Here is a 23,618-nt window from a genome sequence, read left to right on the forward strand (position 1 = left end):
CCTCGAATGTCGCGACTTACAAGAAACTAATCAACGATGCCAATCAAGCTCAAATCTAGGCCAAGGACAACCTGAAAGAGGCCAAGGGAGCCCAGTCCATGACCCAAAATTCAATTAAAGATGCCAGGGATGCCTAGGCCAAGGCTGAGGATGCCACCCAGGATAAGCTCGCCTCCTCCGAGGCTAAAACCAGTTGCCTGAAGGCGGAGCTTGACACCAAGACAGCGAACTTTGACGCTACCAAGGCTGAGACCGAGTGCCTTAAAGAGGAGAAGAGTTCCGCCTATGAAATCCTTGAGGATGAGAAGAAACGTATGCTCAAGGAGTTCATTACCAAGAAGGAGTGGGCCACTGACCGAGCTATGTACAAGATGTGGTATCTTAATCCTGAGATGGACACCTCATTCCTAATGGACAAGGAAGAGGAGATTCTGACCAAATAGAAGGCTCAGTGGGTTGAGAAAGAGGTGACTGCGAGCACCGCCTTGGAGGCAGTTGGCGAGGAGGAGAAATGAGAAGAGGTCGAGTCTGCTCCTACCAGCAAGAAGTAATTTATCTGTTTTACAAAGGTTGCGTCCCTTATCATCTTTTTTAGTAATGAAACTTTTTGATGTCCTCTTAGGGCTTGAGTTATTTTATGAATGCTTAATTTTTTTATAGTAGTTTTTTTATGCTTAAATCTCTTTCTTGAAATCTTTATGCATATTATCTATATATAACTTTCGTCTCATCCTTATGCATCATACTCAAGGTTCTAAGTATTTCGAGCATACAAGGACTTGCTTTTATATATGTTTATCTATACAAATACTAACGTGCTTAGGTTCAAACTTCCATATATTTATACATTTGATTGCAAAATTTTGACCCCGTTATACTCAAGGTCGAATACTACTTTTACCATGTATTTTTGTTTTCAAAAAAATGCTTATTGGCACGTAATCTCGTTAGTCTGGTTATTACTTGCTTAAATATAATCATTTTTCTTCTTCCTCAAGTATGGTCTCGAGGTTGCGAGGTCAAAAATGTTTACAAAAAATTCCAGTCCGATCTCGAATCATGAATTTCGTTGGTTTTATCTAGAATTCCAACTTTTGACTGTGCCGATTAGTGTTTGCTAGTTTGTTCCAAAGTTGTTTTATTCGTGTTTGGTTAATAATCCATCCACTGTAATGTTATTTTTATTGATGCTATATTTTCGAGCCTGTGGTATGATTGTATACCACATATGCCCCCTTAATCTGTTGGAAAAACAATCAAAGTGTGCAGCGAAATGGCATGGTGGTCCTAGTTGATTAACAACAACAAAATTTCTAACTCTCATATAAATAGTTTATATGTTCAAGAATACATGAATACACGAACCATTAATATGCAATATCATTAATCATGCAACATATATATAATTATACACATACTTATATATATCATATGCACAAGTATACAATTATTCAAGAACAGAAATAGTTACCTCTTGAATTATATCAAGTGTCCTTGAGTTTTTTTGTATAAATTATGATCTTCCTATCCAACGCTTTGAGTACTCAGACCACGATCTTCCGGAGTGTTCTCTGCACCTCAAGATGTGTGTGGGCACATAGAGAATAATGGTTTGTAATTTAGAAATCACAAGTTTATCTCAACATATGAGTACTTGGATTATGGCTTGAGAAAAGTTGGAATAATAGAAGATGAGAATTTCTTGTTTGACAATTTTATGAAACTTTTTCTAAATCACCACTTTCTATTTCTTATCATCACATAATATATATATATAGATTATATATTACATTATTATTCAAAATAATAATAATAATAATATGCAATCATAATGATGATAGGAATTGATTTAGGTAATATATAACTTACCAAATTTGAAAAATATATTTTTTAAAATTATTAATTAATTAAATAAATAAAATAAAAACAATAATGATATTTTATCAGTATCATCTTACACGCATGGACTGTGACATGCGCGTAGCACTATTCCCTTCAGGGAATATTTCATTTTTCCCATTTGCTTTTATTTATTTAAATAAATTATTCCTATAAAATATGGTATTATCTTTTTAAGGAAAAGATCTCAACCATAATTCAAATTTAAATTTTAAATTTTAAATTCAAAATTCAAATTGATGATCATCATTATCATCATCTTTTAAAAATCAATAAATCAAAATTATTTTGACTTACCATTTTTATTTTCTCCCACTCAAATAAAATAATTAATTTCAAAAATTAATTTATTTATTTTATATATATTTCAAAATTCTATATTTAAATAAATAAATATATTTTCAAAAATTTAACAATTAAATCTAAATTAATTATTCAACATCAATTATCATATAATTGTATATTTGACCAGAAGAATAAAATTATTCTCAAATTTCCAAATTATAGTTTTACCCTCGTCTCACTCTTACCTTGATATGGTGTTGATAGAGTCACCATGGGGACCTATGGACCTATAATATCAAGCTTCAATAAATATTAGACTATTAATCAAAGCTCTTTAATTAAGTAATCATATTTATTAATCTCATGATTACTCCACTATAAATAAGAGAATGAACTCTTGATAATTAAAGACATATATTTACAGAGTACTTTATTAAAGAATAAAGTATCCATTGATATAATAATTACATACAACGTTGATCCTCTATTAATGGTTCATAAGTAAAAGGGAATATAATTACCGTTTACCCTTTTAACTATATCTAGTTCCTAGTCTACCATTGACTATACTAGTGAAGGTTGTGTCACAAAAAGTTTGCGATGTGAGCTCTCATAACCTTTTCAATTCAAAAAGTAAACTTAATAGGGAACCATTATTCAATCTATAAGAAGGTATAGATTCTATATTTGTAAAACTATGTCCCCAGCCATAAATATGATTGAGTCCCCCAAACAATTGTTCTTAGTCTTATCATTCTGACAAACCTTAACGCCTGCATCAAAGGATTAGATGACATATATAGGACTTCATGGTAACCTTAGCATTAAGATCATCATTTTATGTGTTTGATTAATACTATGAAACTGTGTTTAAACAAGTATTAACGAATCACATCTGGTCCAGTTCTATATATCACTATATGTAAAGTATCTTCTCTAAAGTGTCCTACTACACTAGTGACCCGGATCTAGGCCGATTGTATTCATAATACTACTAAAATGTACTAGTAGTAATTAATCTAAAGATTCCATAACTTTATTTTACTGTGAACTGTTTTGAGTTCATTATCTAAATCTTGATCCTCTCATACCAATATGACATTAAGACCACATAAATGAACTTTGGAATTTTCTGTATTTACTTAATATTATCAACATAATATCAGACATAGTTTATATATATAATTATTATCCCAAAAATTGACATATTTGACGTGGCATCAAGTTGGGACAAGTGGAGTAGACTGGGCAGACCCCCCCCCCCCCCCCCCCGACAGGATAATTAGTGTATACTTGCGAGGTATACGACAAGATACTGATCGAAATACTATCACCAGAGGCTTAGTTGCTCGGTATGATGGATAGCCAAACCTGGTAGGCGAAAAAAAGTTACACTCTCTGTTAGAAGTCCACAAGAATCACCTAACCACCCTTAGAGGACGCTTAACATCTCTAAAGACTCGGTCAAGCTTCCTAACAAATAGGAATGTACCTACCTGCGAGAACAAGCGGATATTTCCACCATCAATTACGCAGTGCGCAACCCCTAGGCTAAGAAAGCATTATAAATACAAACCCTCCACCACAGTGGGAGAGGATGAGGGAATTGGCCTAGCGATTGGTATTTAGATATACACCATGCAACCTATTTTCATACCTAGTAGCGATTCTACTTTATTGTGTTGTCTTTTATACATAGAAATCCATTTGTAATCCCTTGTGATCTTGTGTAAGCCTTTAAGATTAATACAAAGCTAAGAGGAAGTAGGTTATTACCAATTCTTAGGGTCGAACCTCTATAAATCCTAGTGTTCTTTATTATTTATTTCTCATTATTATTAGGATATTGGCTCAATTATTGTTCATTAAATGTTCTACTAATAGCTCTCGAACTAATTAATTTGACTCCGCGTCAGTTGGCTAAAAAACCAGTCAACATTTTGGTGCTTTCATTGAGAGCAAGAACAATCACATTCGAATTTCATTACTGCAAAGATGGTGGTTTCAACAAGAATATCAAGTCAAGAACCTCCGGAGCGCGAAGCTGAATCGTCGCACCGAGTTCCCTCAATAAGCAATCTGAACCGGGGGGGGGCGAGCTAATGTGCCACTTAGAAACCCACCTGGCGCTAAAGGGTAGGTTGCAAGGCCCATTACAGCCGGGTATGGGGATACTACCTATACAGGAGTTACTAAGGCATGAGCCTCAGGTGCAGGTGCTGCAAGGGGTACTAACCAACCATGACCAAGAGCTGGAGGTCCTGGGCGATATGAACCCCATGTAGGTATCGAAGGACTTGACCCCGAAATTGAGCAGATAAGAGAGGTCATGGGACAGATGCAATATCAGCTTGCCACTATGAACCAAGGGCGAGCTACCACTTAATAGGCCCTTAACGAGGCTTTTGAAAAACAAAGGAGAGATTTCCAAGAATTGATGGATCGACATACCCGGGAGGTACAGGCTTGTCAGAAAGACATGGTGCGTTGGACTAGGGAGGTTGTTGAATCCATCCACAGTTATATACAACAGTAGCAGACTCGGGGTGTGGGGACTGCAGCTGGAAAAACTGCCCATAACCAACAACGTCCTCCTATATTTGGTTTTGGTGATGGAGTTATGAATGGACCAGAGGCTCAACCTCAGAATTGGAATCAGGGTCCGACCAGGAGTCACAAATCTGGTCGAGGCACCCAAGCCAACAACAATAGGCAACCTTTACCAGCTGATGAATAGGCCCTTCCAAGACGCTTCATGGGACAAGACCAAGCAGGAAACTTTCGGCCGAGATCTCAGGGATGTGCCTATGACAGAAATCCTGGTACTGCAGGACAAGATGGCTACCCCCGAGCACCAGCACCAAATAGGAGTGATCAGCCATGAAACAACCAACAACAACCTGGTCAATACAAACAGCACCAAGAGTACTGACCAAGATCTAGAAGGGAGGAACCAAAGGTTAGTAATGCGTACAAAACCCACTATGTCGATGGATATAATCATGACGAGGCAGCGAGCCAAGTCCGCCAATAGAATAGCAAGATTAAAAGGGTAACCATCCCAAAGGATAGTTTATCCCACAAGGGCAGGGTGCCCCAATCAATCAACCACCCAAAGGTGAAGGGTTCCAAGGAGTACCTCTAGTACAAGGCCGAGCAGATAGCCAAAATTTTGGGGGAAGGACACAACCAAACTCTTTCTTCAATCGAATGGGCCCCAGGGGAGGTGAAGGTTTATGAGATGCTCTCATTCGCAGCAGGGAAAATCGAGACTCGATTAATATAGCTTCGTCTGAGCTTCTTCAGGACTCGAGAATGGATGAGGTCCGCAATGCAGCACCACCTTAAGTAGCTGCAGACCCATCATCCAGGTGCAGGTGGATCTGTTAACACGATTAGTAAGAGACCTAACAACTCCCAAGTTGACGGACATTGAAATGGAGAGGCAGAGGGGTTCCCAAGTTAACGCATATTCTAATCCCAATTTTATTCGGTAATGCCCCTTCTGGTTGAGCAGATTGACCTGGTGGACATAAAAAAATAAGATAATGAACCTTTAAAGGACTACATTCAACATTTTATGCAGGAGGCCACCAGGGTGAGATCCCTGAGCAGTGATGGTAAATTGATAGCCATCAACTCAGGAATCAAGGTAAAAATCCTATTTTGGAGTTGCTTGAAGAGAAAGTCTGCGCGTACCACCTAGGAGTTCCTTGGTCAGGCAGAAGAATTTATTAAGCTTGAGGAAGCTGAATGGAAGGTAGATAATCCAACTCAAGCAACTGCTAGGCAGGGAAAAACAGAAGTTGGGAATACCACTAACACGGTAGGAGAAAGTAAAAATGGGGATAAAAATGGCAAACGTGGTACTGGAGCTGGAAGTAGTAGTAACCAGAATGGCAATAAGAAGCCTAAAGCTACCGAGCAGCCCAAACCATGAGAGTATGTTCCTAAGTTTACTACTTGCTCCATCTTGTTGGAGCCCCGTGCAGATGTCTTCAACGCTACCTAGGTGGTCGTACCGTACAAAACACCTCCACCAATGAGGAAAGATGTTAACAGACGGGTTATGAATGAGTTCTGCCAGTTTCATAATGACTTTTCATGAAACCAATGAATGTAACCACCTGAAGGAAGAGATAGAATTCTCATTCGACAAAACAATGCTCATTTGAAGAAGTATGTACGGACGACTGTCGACTAGCATCCTCAGCAACAATCCCCGCAACAGTATCAGGGTAATCAACCTCTCTTACCACCACCAGTAGCTAGTCGATTAGATATGATCTATGGAGGACCATATTTGGTCGGTAATAATGGCAAGGCACGAGAAAAATTTGCTCGTTCTCTTAGATACGAGTAGTATGAAAATGTACTGTATGTCCAGGAGCATACTCCCAGGAGCCTCATTATGAATGTGAGCCCATCATATTCAACGAGGAAGACACTGGTCATGTGTGTCACCTGCATAATAACCCTTTGGTGGTGGAAGTCCAAATTGCCAACATGATTATGGCCCGAAAAATGATCGACCATGGGTCATTCGCCAACATCCTGTTCAAGAATACCCTAGAGCGAATGAATTTGAGCATCAAAGACCTAGAGCCATGCGAGCAGCTGTTGTACATGTTCACAAGAAGTGACATGGCCCCTGTGTTAGGAACGAGTTTCCTAATACGCAGCGGAAAGGTGGTATGGTTGGCCCAGTGCACAACAAAAATTTTGTAACATATTTAAACTACCTTTAAATATGCGGATCCATTAATATACATACATTAATCATAAACAAGATACTAATAGAAATCATACCTCTTGAAGCCTATCAAGTGTCCTTGCTATCTTTTCGTATTTAGAACGATCTTCATATCCAAGCCGCTCCCACGTACTCACACCAAGATCTTCCAAAGCGTTCTCTACACCTCAAGAAATGTGTGAGCACTTAGAGAATGAAGGATAGTTTATTTGTGATTCTTCTTGATATACTCATCTCATGAGATCAAAAGAATAGGCCTGAGAATTGGTTCTTTATTTTCAGGGAGAGAGAAAACTATCGTTCTATTTTTCACAGAGCGAATAATCTGAGTTGTCTTTCACTCACTTCTCTTCTCTTGAATAATAATCTAATCAGTCTTACTTAACAGAAAATATTCAAAATTTAAAAAATAAATCTGTAACCATTTTACAATTTACTTTTTAATTAATCAATCATTCCATTAATGAAAAAATCCAAAAACCAATTTTCGAATTATCCATTAATTAATTAATTAAACAAATAAAATTGAAAATCCCATCCTTGAAAAAATACTGCTCTACACGCCACACACAGTCTATGGACTGTGTGTGAACGTGTAGCTTCCTAATTTCTAGGGATATTAATTTTTCAAATTTTATTTAATTATTTATTCAAATTTCTTTGTCAGATAAGATCTAACAACCAGATAGCTAATTCAAATTAACTATCTTTTTTTTTCTAATTAATTATCAAATATAATTATTTATTTGAATAAATATCAATCTTTTAAATTCAAATCCAATTTGAACTTATCAGATTATCATCTCCCACTTGAATAAAGATATTTAATTAATTCTACTAATTAATTAAACCCAAAATTTTCGAAAATAAATATTTAATTAATCATAATTTCGAAAATTACAATTATTTAAATTTCGAAATTTAATTTAATTATTTAATATAATTTCGAAAATTATATAATAATTAAATATTAATTAATTTTGTTAACTACAACTAATTTGTAATTAATTAATTAATCACCATTATCATATAATTGCATATTTGGCCTGAAGAACAAATTTCTTCCTAAATATGTCTTTAAACTATTTTCCCTTCATATCAACTCTTATCTTTAACAGTGTTGATAGAGCCGCTATGGGGACCTATGGACCTATAATTCCAAGCTCCAATAAATTTGAGATTATTAATTAAACTCTTTAATTAAATAATCTTAATTTATTAATCTCATGATTATTCCACTATAAATATGAGATTGAACTCTTGTAATTATAGACAATTCATTTACTGAGTACTTTATAATCATAAAGCGTCAATTGATTTAATCATTGCATACAACTTGACCCTCTAATAATGGTTCATAATTAATCGGGAATAAAATTACCGTTTTACCCTTTTAATTATGTCTTGTTTCCTTAAGTACCATTGACTCTACTAGTGAAGGTTAATTCATAACTAAATTATGAATTTGAGCTCAATAACCTTTCAGTCCCAAAAGTCAACCCTTAAGAGAACCATCATTCAATCTCTTGCGAGAAGGTATAGATTCCATATTTGTATACTATGTCCCCAACCATCTATATTAACGAGTTCCCAAAACAAAAGTTTTTAGCCTGATCATTCTGACAGACCCTAACAAGTGAATCAAAGAACTCATATAACATAAACAGGAGTTCATAGTAACCTCAGGATTAAGATCTATTTGTATATGATCATCAGTTGATATATTTAATTAATACTTCGAAAAGGTATTTAACTAAGTACTAATAAACATATCTGGTCCAGTTCTATATATTCTCTAATATATAAAGCACCTCCACTAAAGTGTCCTACCACACTAGTGATCCGGATCTAGATCACATGTATTCATAATACTAGTGGACCGTACTTGCAGTAATTAATCTAAAGATTCCATAACTTTATTTTACTGCGAACTATTCAAGTTCATTTATCTCAAACACAATCCTCTCGTACTAATACGTGTTTGAGATTACATTCATGAACTTAGGAATTTTCCTGATCTTTACATAATATTATCATAGAATAATATAGTCCATAAAATATATGCATAACAAATTCAATTTATTTATTTATTTCATAAAAACAATGTCCACTACATATGCTTTCAGGGCACATTTCCAACACCCTGCAGGAAGAATAAGGTTGCCACTAACAATGGGGACAACACCTAAGAGCAACACTATCATGGCTTTGTTCGTTGCAATCGACATCCCCTCTCCATATAATGCAATGATAGGTCGACCAACCCTGTATGACCTGCAAAGCTTGTAGGTCCTCGTAGCCAGAAATAGGATGCAGCCCAAAATGGGGGGGGGGGGGGGGGGGGGACATAGACCCCCGTTTTGGAGACATTGATATAGGCATTGGCCCAATCAAAGAATTAGAAGAGGTCCCCTTTGACCCAAAGTACCCGACCAGGGTTGTTAAGGTGGGGAAAGGGTTGTCCGAGGACATAAGATCTGTTTTGATCGAGTTCCTTCGAGACAACCAAGATGTTTTTGCCTAGTCCCATGAGAATATTGTTGGGATTTTCCCCACAGTTATAATCCACACCCTTAATATTAATACTGCCCACTTCAAGCTCTTACAACAGAAGAGGAGGTTATTAGATAAAGATAGGGCTAAGGCGTTAAAGGAGGAGGAGGAGAAGCTTCATAATAACAATTTCATTAAGGAAACGGAGGGTCTACATAGACTTCACGAACTTAAATAAATCATGCCCGAAATACTGCTTCCCACTTCCAAGAATTGACCAGCTGGTGGATGCTACAATTGGTCACGAAATTTTAATGTTTATGGATGTCTACTCGAGGTACAACCAAATCAGCATACATCCCCCCTGACCAGGAGCACACCAGTTTTCGCACAGACGTGGGGCTATACTGCTATGGATTCATGTCATTCAGCCTGAAAAAATGCTAGAGCTACATATCAATGGCTGGTAAACCGTATGTTTAAGGACCAAATTGGCAATAACATGGAAGTTTACGTTGATGATATGTTGTTAAAATCAAAAAAGGTTGGGGGGCACATTGGTGACTTGGAGGAATGTTTCAACATTCTGAGGCAGTACAAAATGAAATTGTACCCTTTGAAATGCTCTTTTGGTGTAGGTTCGAGCAAGTTTTTGGGGTTTATTGCTAACTCCATAGGAATAAAAGCAAACCCCAAGAAAATAAAAACATTGCTGGAAATGCACTCACCTCCTAGGATCAAAGACGTGCAAAGCCTGACAGGGCGTATGGCAACACTGAGTAAGTTTGTATCCAAATAAACTAATAAGTGCATTCCATTTTTTATTATCCTCAGGGGTGCCAAGAAATTTGAATGGACTGAGGAATGCGAGCAAGCCTTTCAAGCTCTAAAAAAACAGCTGGCATAACCCATGTTCCTTTCAAACCCCTTGAGGGTGAAGAACTGTGCATATACCTGGCAGTCACGGAACATGCTGTTAGAGCAATCCTGGTCAGAGATGAGGACAGAGTCCAACATCTAGTTTACTATGTTTGTAAAAGGCTAGTCGGAGCAGAAAGTGAGTACCCTCTAATTGAAAAATTGGCTTACTGCCTACTCCTTTCTTCCAGAATACTTCGTCCATACTTCCAAGCTAATCCCATCAAGGTCCTTACTGACCAACCATTGCGTTAAGTCCTGCAAAGATCGGACACCTCTAGTCAGCTACTAAAATATTCTATAGAGCTAGGGCAATAAGAAATCATCTACCATCCTCAAATAGTAATTAAAGGCCAGGCTCTAGCAGACTTTGTTCCTGAGTGTACAGGGGTACCCGAAATAGACGAGGAAATGGCTGAGCAACCATCAGAATCTGGACCACCGCCTAGTACAAGTGATGAGCAGAACACCGAAAAACCAAAGTCTAGTACTAATCATTGCGAGAATGAAGCACAAGTCTGGAAGCTGCATGTCAACTACTCGTCTACCGAACAGTTGTCTAGGGCCGGTCTTACACTAATAATGCCTAAAGGGAAACACATCCATTGTGCACTCCATTTTGGGTTTAACGCATCTAATAACAATGTGGAGTGCGTAGAATTAATTGTGGGCCTAAAGTTAGCAAAAAAAGTATAGGCTGAGTTCTTGGATATATACTGTGATTCACAACTTATTGTTAATCAGGTCCTCGATGAGTACACTGCTCGGGGAGAAAAAATATGGCCTATCTTAGTAAAATCAAGGACCTGCTTGCTCAGTGCAAGAAATACACCATCCAACAGATACCAAGAGAACAGAATGCCACATCAGATGCACGGGCTAGATTGGCCAGTAGTACTATAGTAGACAAGGCCAACCTGGTCCCCATTGAGTACCTAGCCGAACCCAGTATCAACCTTCCAGCGCCAGTCCTTCTGATTGACGATACTCCATCCTAGATGACCCTAATTGCATCTTATCTAGAGAACGGAACTCTGCCTAGCAACCGTAATGAGTCTAGAAAATTGATGAGGAAAGCTGCTCGATACCTAATTGTGGACGGGGTTATGTACAGAAGGTGATTTTACATGCCATTGCGGAGATGTGTCAACCAAACAGAATCAAGACGACTACTGGAGGAGGTAAATGGGGGTTTTTTGGAATTCATGTTGGGGGGCAAAGTCTGTCTATGAATATTTTAAGGCAAGGATACAATAACGTCCCAAATTTGCTAATAAGGCTTAGTGTCTTGATTAGCGTGTCGGGAGGACAATAATTGATTTAATTATGTTATCACGTGGATTAAATGATTATGTGATTAGAAATGCATGTTTAGGTTAATTAAATATGCATGTGGGTCCATTTTTTTAATAGGGGCATATTTGTAACTTTGACCCGTTGAGGGCATAAATGTAAATTATATGTGTGTTGTGCTTGAGACCACAGGATTGTGGAGATATATTTGAGTTATTCGGCTCGAGACGATCATAGCGAGCCAAGTAGCGGCTTAGTCATGATGGGGTTGAATACCTAGCTCGGGGTGAGCCTAGGGGTATTTTGGTAATTTAGTGCATCACCGGCGTTTATCGAGTAATGGAAAATTATTTAATAAGTATTTGGGATGTTGGAATTAATTGGAGAACTATAAGATAGTTTGGGAGATTAGTGAGAAGTGGTGGTTAATGACCACATTGCCCTTGAGGGCACTGAGGAACCAAAGTGTGACTAGGGGGTATTTTGGTCATTTCCTAGCCTAAGGGAGGATATACTCATAACCTAGTAGAAGCAAGGTACTCGGAAGAAAACTCTCAGCTCTCCTCTCTCTCTCTTAGCACTTGGAGGGGTTTTGGAATTTGGAGGAGAAAAGGCTCAAAACGTGGGAGGATTGAAAGCTTGAGCTAGGCTTGGGTAATCTGAAGAAGCAAGGAACTCAAAAGAAAACTCTCAGCTCTCCTCTCTCTCTATCACGTTACTCTCTCTCTCTCTCTCTCTCTCTTTGCACTTGGAGGGGTTTTGGAATTTGGAGGAGAAAAGGCTCAAAAATGGAGAGGATTGAAAGCTTGAGCTAGGCTTGGGTAATCTGCAGCTAGGAGAACACAATTCATCCCTGAGGTAAGCCCTAACCTCTGCTTTGATTCAAGTTTGAGTTGGGTTTATGGGCGTTCTTGAGGTGTTCTTGATCTTCAGAGCTCAAGATTGGGTTTTTGATTTTTAATGGAGTTTTGTTCTAGGGTAGGCTTTGGTTTTGTTGATGTTGGTATGTTACTAAAGTTTTGAGGCTGAATTTTGAGTTTGGGGTATGTTTAGATTGGATTTGGGGGGTTGAATTCGGGGATTACGCAGGTGGGAAAAACCTAGAATTCTAAGTTTGTAGGTGGTTGGAGCCCCAACAACACCTTTGAGTGCCCCAATTCCCCAACGCTATGTTAATTTCAGCAGGCTTCATTTTTAGAGCTTGAGAAGGACTTAGGGGACCGGGGGACAGTTCCACCATCGTGTTGGGTGGAATTGGAGGTCCTGAAGTTTGTTTATGAAATTGAACCATGATGAGGATATTATTTTCGGGTTGTCACTAGGATTTTTCCAGGGCTCAGGACAGGATCGTGCTCGAGGGTCGTTCTTACTGTATGTTGCACTTGGTTCTAAGGTAAGAAAATGGTTGTACTCGTAGAGTAGAGCATGGCCCTATTGTTTGTGTTTTAGGGCGCGACCCTATTGTTTATGTTTAACAGATGTGTAAATAATTATGAATGTTATGTTGTGTTATACATGTTTATGAAAGAACGAAAAAGGCCGAGAACAGTGAAGGCTGGGAACGGTGAAGGATAGAGGATTGAGTGAAAATTATGGTTGTAACAATGGATAATTAATAGCGTATCTATATTTGTTATAGAGCGTTCTATGAATTCAAGAGTGCAATTCCAAGTCTATAGTGGAGTCACGAGGAATTAATAAGTTAGTAAATTTATTTGTTAGATTTATGATAACTTATTGGAACTTGATTTCATAGGCCCATGGTCCCCATTGTACCTTGGATAAAATCATCTAGATAGTCTCAATTAATTGATTTAATTATCAATTAGAATTATCAAAGTTGACAAGGTCAATTTTGGATAGTTTCAGAGAGTTGTGTAATTTTGAGAAGAAAAGAGAAATTATGGCAGATTTATTAATTAAGATAAATTGGTATCTAAATTAATAAATAAATTTAAATCAAGGTTCAAATTATAAATAATTAATTTGATAAACGATTTAAATAATTATTTAATTAATTAAATCAATAGAAAATAATACAGGCCTTGATTTTAAGTCCAATGGGCTTATAATCAAATGGGAAATTTCACGGGCCTATAGCCCATGATAATTTCGACCTAGGGCTTCAAAATGGCTGTTATTTTATTGATTTTTTAATTAAATTAAATGGCCTAATTGAGTCTATAAAAGGAGTGCTTAGAGAGAAGATTTCAGAGACGACAGATAAGTCACAATTCAGATTTTTCTGATAGTTTTATATTCTCTCTAAACACAAGTCCTTTTCTAAGCCACTTTGTTATTTTCTCTTCTTCTCTCTATATCTATCTCATGTGTTGAGAATTGCCCACACTAGTCTAGGTGGTTCTAAGGATACATTGGAAGATCGTGAAGAAAATAGAAGATCGGTTCAGTTTCTTGATAATACTCTGCGACAGAAAGGATACAAGAGTTAGAGAAACTGAAGGAAGGACTCTTAATTCCGCTGCGTATACTGTAAGTATTCTATTCTTTGTTTCTCTTGAATTCAATTTTGGAAACATGTTTTAGGCTATCTCGTATTAATTTGTTTAATATTAGATATACATGAAAATAAATAAAGATCCTGTATAAGCTTTTTCCAACAACCATCACTTCCAAAAAAGTACTGGACTTTGTGGTAAAAAATATAATCTGTAGGTTTGGTCTACCTCAGAAGATAGTGTCCAATAATGGCACCCAGTTTGACAGCCAATTGTTCACTAATTTATGTGCCAAGTAGGGCATCACAAAAAGCTTTTCAGCAGTCTCGCACCCTCAAGTAAATGGGTAGGTAGAAGCAGTTAACAAAACCCTCAAAGACATTCTGAAGAAACGCCTAGAAGAGGCTAAACGAAACTGGCATAAGAGATTGCTTGAAGTACTCTGGTCATACAGGACTACCGAGCGCACAGCCACTAGTGATACCCCATTTGCACTTACATATGGGTATGAAGACATGCGGCATACGACCAGGATCATAACCATCAGCTACTAGCCGAATCCTTAGACCAGATTGAAGAAAGACGCGAAAGGTCCAACATATGCCTAGCTGCCCATTAGCGAAAGGTTGCTCAGTACTTCATTTCCAGAGTTAAGGAACGAAGGTTTGACGTGGGTGATTTAGTCCTGCGAAGAGTATTCCTAGAAACTCAAGATTCCTTGGAAGAAGTACTAGGTCCAAGTTTGGAAGGTCCTTACCAAGTTACAGAGATAGTATCACCCAGCACGTACAAGCTAGCAAGGTATGATGAAGATCTCCAGCTAGTATCTGTCCCCCATTACTGTAATGGGGAACAGCTAAGGAAGTACTATAAAGATCACTTTTAAGTGATTGTTGAATGGTCGGTACAGGCACGAATTGCCCTTACCACCGACTAGCTTAAATTAGCTATATTAATTATGCACATGCACGAATTGCCCATTTATTGTAATAATTAGTATTTATGAATGTAAGCTACAATTGTAGTGACACAGCTTGTATGATTAAATTTTAATCAATAAGACACAATTTTTGTCGATTTTTTTACAAGCCTTAGTTTACAATGATTATCTTGCTAACTAGTGATTTGTTTCAAGGATTGTCGACAGTGTATGAAACCTTCGTAGGTTTTGGAAAACCTAATTGGTCCCGAGCAGGTTATTATGAGCAACTCTGGTCAGTTAGCAAGTGACCAAGAGGATAACCCAAGAGTTATGAATCATGCTCGGTCATTTGGGGGGCACCATAGTCATACATGGACAAGAAAATGAAAAATGTGTGTAATTAAAAGGGCTTAGAAACATTAATTTTTATTAATGTTAAAGTGCTTGCGCGTTGCTCAGTAGGTATGTACCAAGCAACAAAAAGAGCCATAAAACAATTTTTGTAGATCGGGTTGAACAGTTTTTGTTTACAACTCATTTGAAAAAATTGAACAGCTCCGATTTACAGAGCCGCACAGCTCCAAAAATAGTATACGCCGAGTAGTAAGGAAAAGTAAGATATGAGCATATATGCGGTCAAATCGAGAAGCATTTTATAGATAAAGTGCTAACTGCTCTAAATTAGAGGCTGCTCGGCTGAACCATGCTGTCTCAACAAAAATAAAAGATTGCTCAAGAATAAAAGCTGCTTGGCTCAGCCATTTTTTGTCTCTGCAAAAATAAAAGAAAATATAGAAATCTTAAGTACTTCAATGGTCTTGAGGCTGGTCAGTTGGTTGGTCTTGGGGATGGATGATAGGCGGCTCTTGAGGCTGGTTGGCAAAGACGGTGGTGTCAACTGAAGCATTCGGAATGGAGGACAAATCAGAATCCTCAGGGGCTAGTGTATTAACATGCTCCCCCACATTGTCTTGTTCGGCGATAGAGAAATCAGGATCCTGAACAACTGGAATCTATTCGATAGACGTAGTCTAGGCCTCACCTTGTTCTCGCTTAGTACAATATTGCATAAGCTCATAAAAAGCCTCTCCCAAATAGTTGTAGTCGACCCCTTACTGCGCACCCATAAGTCATAGAAGGTAGTCATGCCAAAAGCCTCGTAGGCCACGACATCGACAACCCTTACAGCTTTCCCGGAATTTAGGGCCTCCTCCAAGTCTTCTTTTTCCTTTTGTACTGCCCTCCCCTCCTCAACATTGTTCTGGGCTATTTACTTAAGTTTCTCCACACTTGTTTCCAACTGGTTGACATATAACTCCCTTTGCTCAGCAACAACTTTGAAATACTCATTCTTTGTTGAGAACTGCTCTGCAGTCTTTTGTAGCTCCTGGATCTGATGGGAGGTGCCTTGAGCGTCTTTGGTTAGCTGTTCAATCTGTGCTTTTAGAGAGGTGTTCTCTTCAAATTCCTTCAGCAAACTGCCCACCTGCTTGTTTAACATCTTGACTCAGTGGTGAGCATAACTAAGCGCCAAGAAGCTCTGCAACATTAAAGGAGGAAAGTCAGAAAAAATAACAAATAGGAGAAATCGACAAAAACACTGAGTAGATAAACGACTTACCAGAGGCAAAGGCTTGGTTTTTTTGCATTTTACTGAAGGAGTCTCTCAAGCATAATTACCAGTTTGTCTTTGGGCAAACTTCTTAAAGAATGCAGATGACATATCTACAAAAGAAAAACAAGAGGTCAGAAAGTAGAACGAGCAGGGTCGAAATATGCAAAAATAAACAAACAGACTATAATAAGTGCAAATAGGTAGTCTTAGATCACCCTCTGTCGCTCCCTTCGAGCAGCCAGTGACCTCGAGTGGGGTGTCCTCATCGCTCTCTGACAAGTTGAGATCCAAACACTCAACTAGGATCTCTTTCCCCTTTCAGTGTTGGGGGGCATGTTCAGTTTGAGTACTCTACTCAGTGGTCTCTCTGATAGAGATGTCGGGCGAACTCCGGGTGTTGTGCGCAATACAAGGTCTGGCAGGAGGTACAATAGTATTATTCTATTTCTTACTGGGTGGCATTTGGCTGGAAGGTTGATTTCTTGGCGGTTCTTTGCTGGGTGTGTTGCTCTTACCCTTTGCCTTAGGGTTAGGATAGAGCCCAGCACCAACGAGCCTCTCCTCAGAGATCTAGGTGACCAGGTCTTCGCTGCTTGGTTCCGTAGCAGCCAACTTCTGAGCCTGTTTCTCCATTTCTATAGTAGGCGTCGGACAGCTGAAAGGACCATTGCGCTGAAAAGAAATGTGGTTGGAAGCAATGTCTGTAATGATAAAGTACTGGCTAGCATACTCCCAAACCTTTGAAATAGCTTCGGTGTTGGCCAGATAGATGTCTGAGTCCCTATGGGTAAAATAAAAATACCTCGAGCAGCCCTGGCGGGGGCTGGACTCGAGGTCGAATAGATTATTCACTTTATGTGCGAAGGGCACCGACTAGCCTTCGGATTTATACAGGACATACAAGGCGGACATAAACCTAATACCTTGAGGACTAATTTTGGTAGGGAAAATCCCAAAATAATCAGCCACACTCTGAAAGTGTGGCAGTAAGGGCAAGGTGGCACCAGCAGTAATATGGTACAAGTGTGGCTGTGGGTTTGAGAATAATGGCACTCCCAAGTTTGAAATGTTCCTTGACATTCTTTAGTTGCATGTCAGAGATGGTACTTGCAGGAGCTGAGTATAAGGGGGGCTCTTTCAACTCATGAGACAGGTTTAGAATAGCCTAAGAATAAATCTTTGTGGTGTATTCTAGCTCGGATTTTTCCTCCTGGCCAGAGCTGGTCGGCCCTTCATCGGTGGGCGGTGCTTCTTGATTTCTAGTGGCACAATGGGCCACGTGGGGATTTTGTGCATCATCGGCACAAGCAGTATTATTTGTGCTAGCCATAATCGCAAATGGAAGAGGGCCTTTCCAAGTGGACGGTACCTCTACACGGTAAGTGCTCCGACGGGTCAATGTTAGCCTGGTGATCACCTCCCCAGCGGTCTGTGCGTACAAGAAAAAGGGAAAGGAAGAGGTGAGAGCACTGAATAGTGTTGGTCGGTGTATACGTCTTGTATTATACTGACCAGTATAAATGACAAACTGTGGGAAGCACCAACCAGCAAATAAAGCATATTAAGGAGTAAGAAGTTCCGAGGAAACGAAAAAATTTCAAAAAAAAATTCAAGAACTGTTCTTCAAGAACACCAAACACAAATCAGTCATAAAGGGGCACCGTGAGGTGGATTTTCATGAAATCAAAGGCTAATACGAGCAACCCATTCATGGAACTACCCAAAACATTCAGTCAAACCTAGATCCAAGCAACATGCAAATACTACCGAAAGATCTTCTCAATAAACCACCTATGACTATAGTCAAGAACGTAGAACAAAAAAATTTATCACATACTTTGCCAAGTTAAATAGAGAAGTTTGGAAAACTTACTTTCTGCAGGAGTGTGAAGATTGTGAGACGCAAAAGTCTAGGCACGGGTTAGTTCTCGAACAAACTGAGATGAGAAAGTTTAAGGTTTTTATGTTGGATCTGGTTGGCATGAAGTGAAAAAGAAGGTGAAAAAGGAAGAGAGTTTGGGGCACCCCTATTTATAGACAAAAAGAAGGGAGCTTCGCCCTGCAAGAATTTAATGCATCCGTCCAATTAGCAGTCCCCTCGATCTCTATAGGCACATCTCCCCAGACACGTCAGCACACCCGCACGCACGTCTCTCCAATCACGTTTCCTTAACCGCCTCATATGTCAGCCCACTCTTCGGTAACTGCACAACCGTCGGTACAATTTTTAAGAGTGGCCATCATGATGCTTTATGATTCCAAAAAGAGGTGGGAAAGAGTGAAAAGTCATTTCTTGGAAACTTGAAGAAATACTAAGGCTATTAATTGCACCAAACGCTATGCCACGTAGCAAGGAGCATATACCCCTGACCAGGCTGGACGGGGTGGTCTCTAGAAGAAAGTCTTCATGTTGCTTAGCACCATTGCAAACTTGGGGGGCAAATGTTATCCCAAAAATTGACATATTTGACATGGCATCAAGCTGGGACACGTGGAGTAAGCTGGGCAAGCCCCCTCGATAGGCTTATCGATGTATACCTGCAGGGTATACGGAAAGTTACTGCTCGACTACTTGTTGGGAATTGTTCCCTGAAAGCATATGTAGTACACATTGTTTTAAGAAATAAATAAATAAATTGAATTTGTTATGCATATATTTTATGAACTATATTATTCTGTGATAATATTATGTAAATATTAGAAAAATTCCTAAGTTCATATATGTGATCTCAAACACGTATTGGTACGGGAGGATTGTGTTTGAGATAAATGAACTTGAATAGTTCGTAGTATAATAAAGTTATGGAATCTTTAGATTAATTACTGCAAGTACAGTCCACTAGTATTATGAATACATGTGATCTAGATCCGGATGACTAGTGTAGTAGGACACTTTAGTGGAGGTACTTTATTTATTAGAGAATATATAGAACTGGACCAGATATGTTTATTAATACTTAGTTAAATACTGTTACAAAGTATTAATTAAATATATCAACTGGTGATCATATAAAAATAGATCTTAATCTTGAAGTTACTATGAACTCATGTTTATGTTATATAAGTTCTTTGATTCACTCGTTAAGGTCTGTCAGAATGATCAAGCTAGAAACTTTTGTTTTAGGAACTCATTAATGTAAATGGTTGGAGACATAGTATACAAATATGGAATCTATACCCTCTCGTAAGAGATTGAATAATAGTTCTCTTAAGGATTGACTTTTGGAACTGAAAAGTTATTGAGCACAAATTCATAATTTAGTTATGAATTAACCTTCACTAGTAAAGTCGATGGTACTTAAGGAAATAAAATATAATTAGAAGGGTAAAACGGTAATTTTATTCCCGATTAATGAAGAACCATTATTAGAGGGTTAATTTGTATGTAATGGTTATATCAATGGATGCTTTATTTTATAAAGTACTCAGTAAATAAAATGTCTATAATTACAAGAGTACAGTCTCATATTTATAGTGGAGTAATCATGATATTAATAAATTAGGATTACTTAATTAAAGAGTTTAATTAATAATTTCAAATTTATTGGAGCTTGGAAATATAGGTCCATAAGTCCCCACAGCAACTCTATCAACATTATTCAAGGCAAGAGTTGAAATAAAGGGAAAAATGGTTGAAAGACATATTTAAAAATAAATTTGTTCTTCGGGACAAATATGCAATTATGTGATAATAGTGATTAATTAATTAATTGTAATTAACAAAATTAATTAATATTAAATTATTTTGTAATTTTTTAAATTATATTAAATAATTAAATTAATTTTTGAAATTATATTAAATAATTAATTAATTATAATTTTTGAAATTATAATAAATTAAATATTTAATTTTGAAATTATTATTGGTTTTAATTAATTAGTATAATTAATTAAATATCTTTATTTGAGTAGGAGATAATAATCTGATAAGTTCAAATTGAATTTGAATTTAAAAGATTGATATTTATTCAAATAATTAATTATATTTGATAATGAGTTAAAAAGATATTTAATTCAAATTTGAAATAGTTATTAAGTTGTTAGATTTTTATCTGACAAAGTAGTTTGAATAAATAATTAAATAAAAATAGAAAAATCAAATATCTCTAAAATATAGGGTGGTACATGACCTGTGTGTGGCGTGTACTGCATAATTTTCACGGATAGATTTTTTAATTTTATTTATTCAATTAATTAATTAATAGAAAATTCAAAAATTAGTTTTTGGATATTTTCATTAATAAGATAATTAATTAATTAAAAGATAAATTGTAAGTTGATTACAGATTTATTTTTTAAAATTTGAATATTTTCTTTTTAAGTAAGACTTATTATAAAATAATCAGAAGACTGAGATAATACTCAAGACACTCAAGAATTCGCTCTGTGAAAAAGAACGATATTTTTCTATCTCTCCCTGAAAAAGATAAAGAACCAATCTCAGGTCTATTCTCTTGATCTCATGTGTTGAGTACATCAAGTAGAATCAGAAATTAACCATCCTTTATTCTCAAAGTGCCCACACACTTCTTGAGGTGTAGAGAACGTTGTAGAAGATCTTGGTGTGAGTACCTGGGAGCAGCTCGGATAGGAAGTTCGTTCAAATTACAAAAAGATAGCAATGACACATGATAGGCATCAAGAGGTATATTTTCTATTTTCTTGCTTATGATTAATGTATGTATATTAAAGGATCTGCATATTTAAAGTTAGTTTAAATATGTTATAAAATTTTTGTTGTACACTGGGCCAACCCACCACCTTTCCGCTGCATTTAGGAAACTCGTTCCTAACAATACTATCAACAGAGGCTTAGTGTTGACTGTGATTTTAGCCAACGACGTGAGAACGTCAAATATGACAAACCTTCACGAGAATGTAAACGACAACAGACGGTATAAACAAGAAAAGTAAATAACACACATGATTTTTATAGTGGTTCAGCCCCGATTGTCGGTAATAGCCTAATCCACTTAGAGTTGTGATTTATAAATCTATACTCAAGATCAGATGGACTGAGCCAACTGAGTTTCTTCAGTACAGATTGTGAAAATACAAGAGTTCTCTCAAATATCAGCACTTTCTCTCTCTAGAATACACATACCCAATTTTCTCTCTCTAGAAAGAAGAAGCAGAAGAAGCCCCTCTTTCATCCCATAAGCCCTCTATTTATAGGCTTAAGGTCATACGACTGATCCCTTAGAATCGGGATATTTTATTATATTTATTATATTTAAATTACAAAGAAACATTCAAAATTCAAAATGTAACAAACCCCCCATTTGTGGGAAGAATGAGAGATTCCCGGGTGCCTAAACCAATTCTTGACGTAGTCTCACATGCATGTTGGTTACTCCTTCAAGCTTTCCTTGGTTCAAAGTGATGTATGCATGGCTTTCCTCGGACCAAAGCCATGCGTGCTTGGCTCTCCTCGGACCAAGATGGTCCGAAGCATCCTCCTCTTGCCTCTCACCTTGGACAAGTCTGAGGCAATCTCCTTGGACTTCTCCTCGGTCCAAGGTCCCTTGGTCTCTCTTCGGACCACATCCTTGGGGTCTCCTAGGACCCCTCTCTTGGGGTCTCTTAGGACCACCCTCGTGAGTTTTCCTCGGATGCACTCTCCTTAGCTCTCCTAGGAGGCACTCTCCTTAGCTCTCCTAGGACGCATTCTCCTTAGCCTCCTAGGATGCATTCTCCTTAGCCTCCTAGGACCAAGGTGCACTTGGCTTGGTTATGACATCTTTCAAGCAGTCCAAATTCTTCGTCAGTCTACCGGGTCCTTTATCACAACTCTGAGGAGTCAATGTATTTATTGACTATTTAATGTGTCTTTTACGGACCATGTACTGCCATTTGTCACCTCTATTGCCACGTTATTGATCTCTAATTTTTGGGTATAACACTTAGTTTCTCGGTGTGATGGACAACCAAACCTGGTCGACAAAAAGAAGTTGCACTCTCCGTTAGAAGTCAACAAGAATCGCCTGACCACCCGCAGAGGACGCCTAACAGCCCTGAAGACTCGGTCAAGCTTCCTAACAAATAGGAATGTACCTACATGCAAGAATAAGGGAATATTTCCACCATCAATTATTCCGTGCGCAGCCCCTGGGCTAAGAGAGCATTATAAATACAAGCCCTCCACCACAGTGGGAGGGGATGAGGAAATTGGCCTACCATCGATATTTAGATATACACCTAGCAGCCTATTTTCATACCTAGTAGCGATTCTACCATATTTTGTTGTATTTGACACATAGAAATCCATTTGTAATCCCTTGTGATCTTGTGTAAGCCTTTAAGATTAATACAAAGCTAAGAGGAAGTAGGTCATTACCAATTCTTGGGGTCGAACCTCTATAAATCATGGTGTTCATTATTATTTATTGCTCATTATTATTAGGTTCTTGGCTCATTTATTGTTCATTGAATGTTCTACTAAAAGTTCTTGAACTAATTAATTTGACTCCACGTCAGTTGGCTAAAAAACCAGTCAATAATAATAATTCAATTCAATTCAATTATTTATTTCATTTAAAACATTTGTCAACTACAATTTCTTTAAGGGCACTATTCCAAACATAATCTCATACGATTGTAAAATCTTAGGTTATTGAATTTCAGGAGCTTACAAAAGATATAATAATAAAAATACAATTGGAATAAGGAAAAATGCTTTATTAATAAAAAGAAAAATTAAATACAAGCTTGGTTACAATTAAATAAACATCATTCATGTATTATTGGTAATAAGGTCATAGATTTTCACCGTTCCAAGCTCGCGAAACCAATCCTCTATTCAATCTCGCTACTTTATAAACATCGGGTCGAATAATGGATTCAATTTGGTAAGGTCCCTCCCAATTAGGACTGGGCACACCTGCAGATGGGTCTCTTGTGGCCAAAAACACACGCCTAAGCACTAGATCTCCCAATCCAAAGTGTTTATCTAGAACCTTCTTACTGAAGTACCTTATGGCC

Source organism: Humulus lupulus, chromosome 2 (genome assembly GCF_963169125.1).
Source record: "Humulus lupulus chromosome 2, drHumLupu1.1, whole genome shotgun sequence".
Classification (NCBI taxonomy): domain Eukaryota; kingdom Viridiplantae; phylum Streptophyta; class Magnoliopsida; order Rosales; family Cannabaceae; genus Humulus; species Humulus lupulus.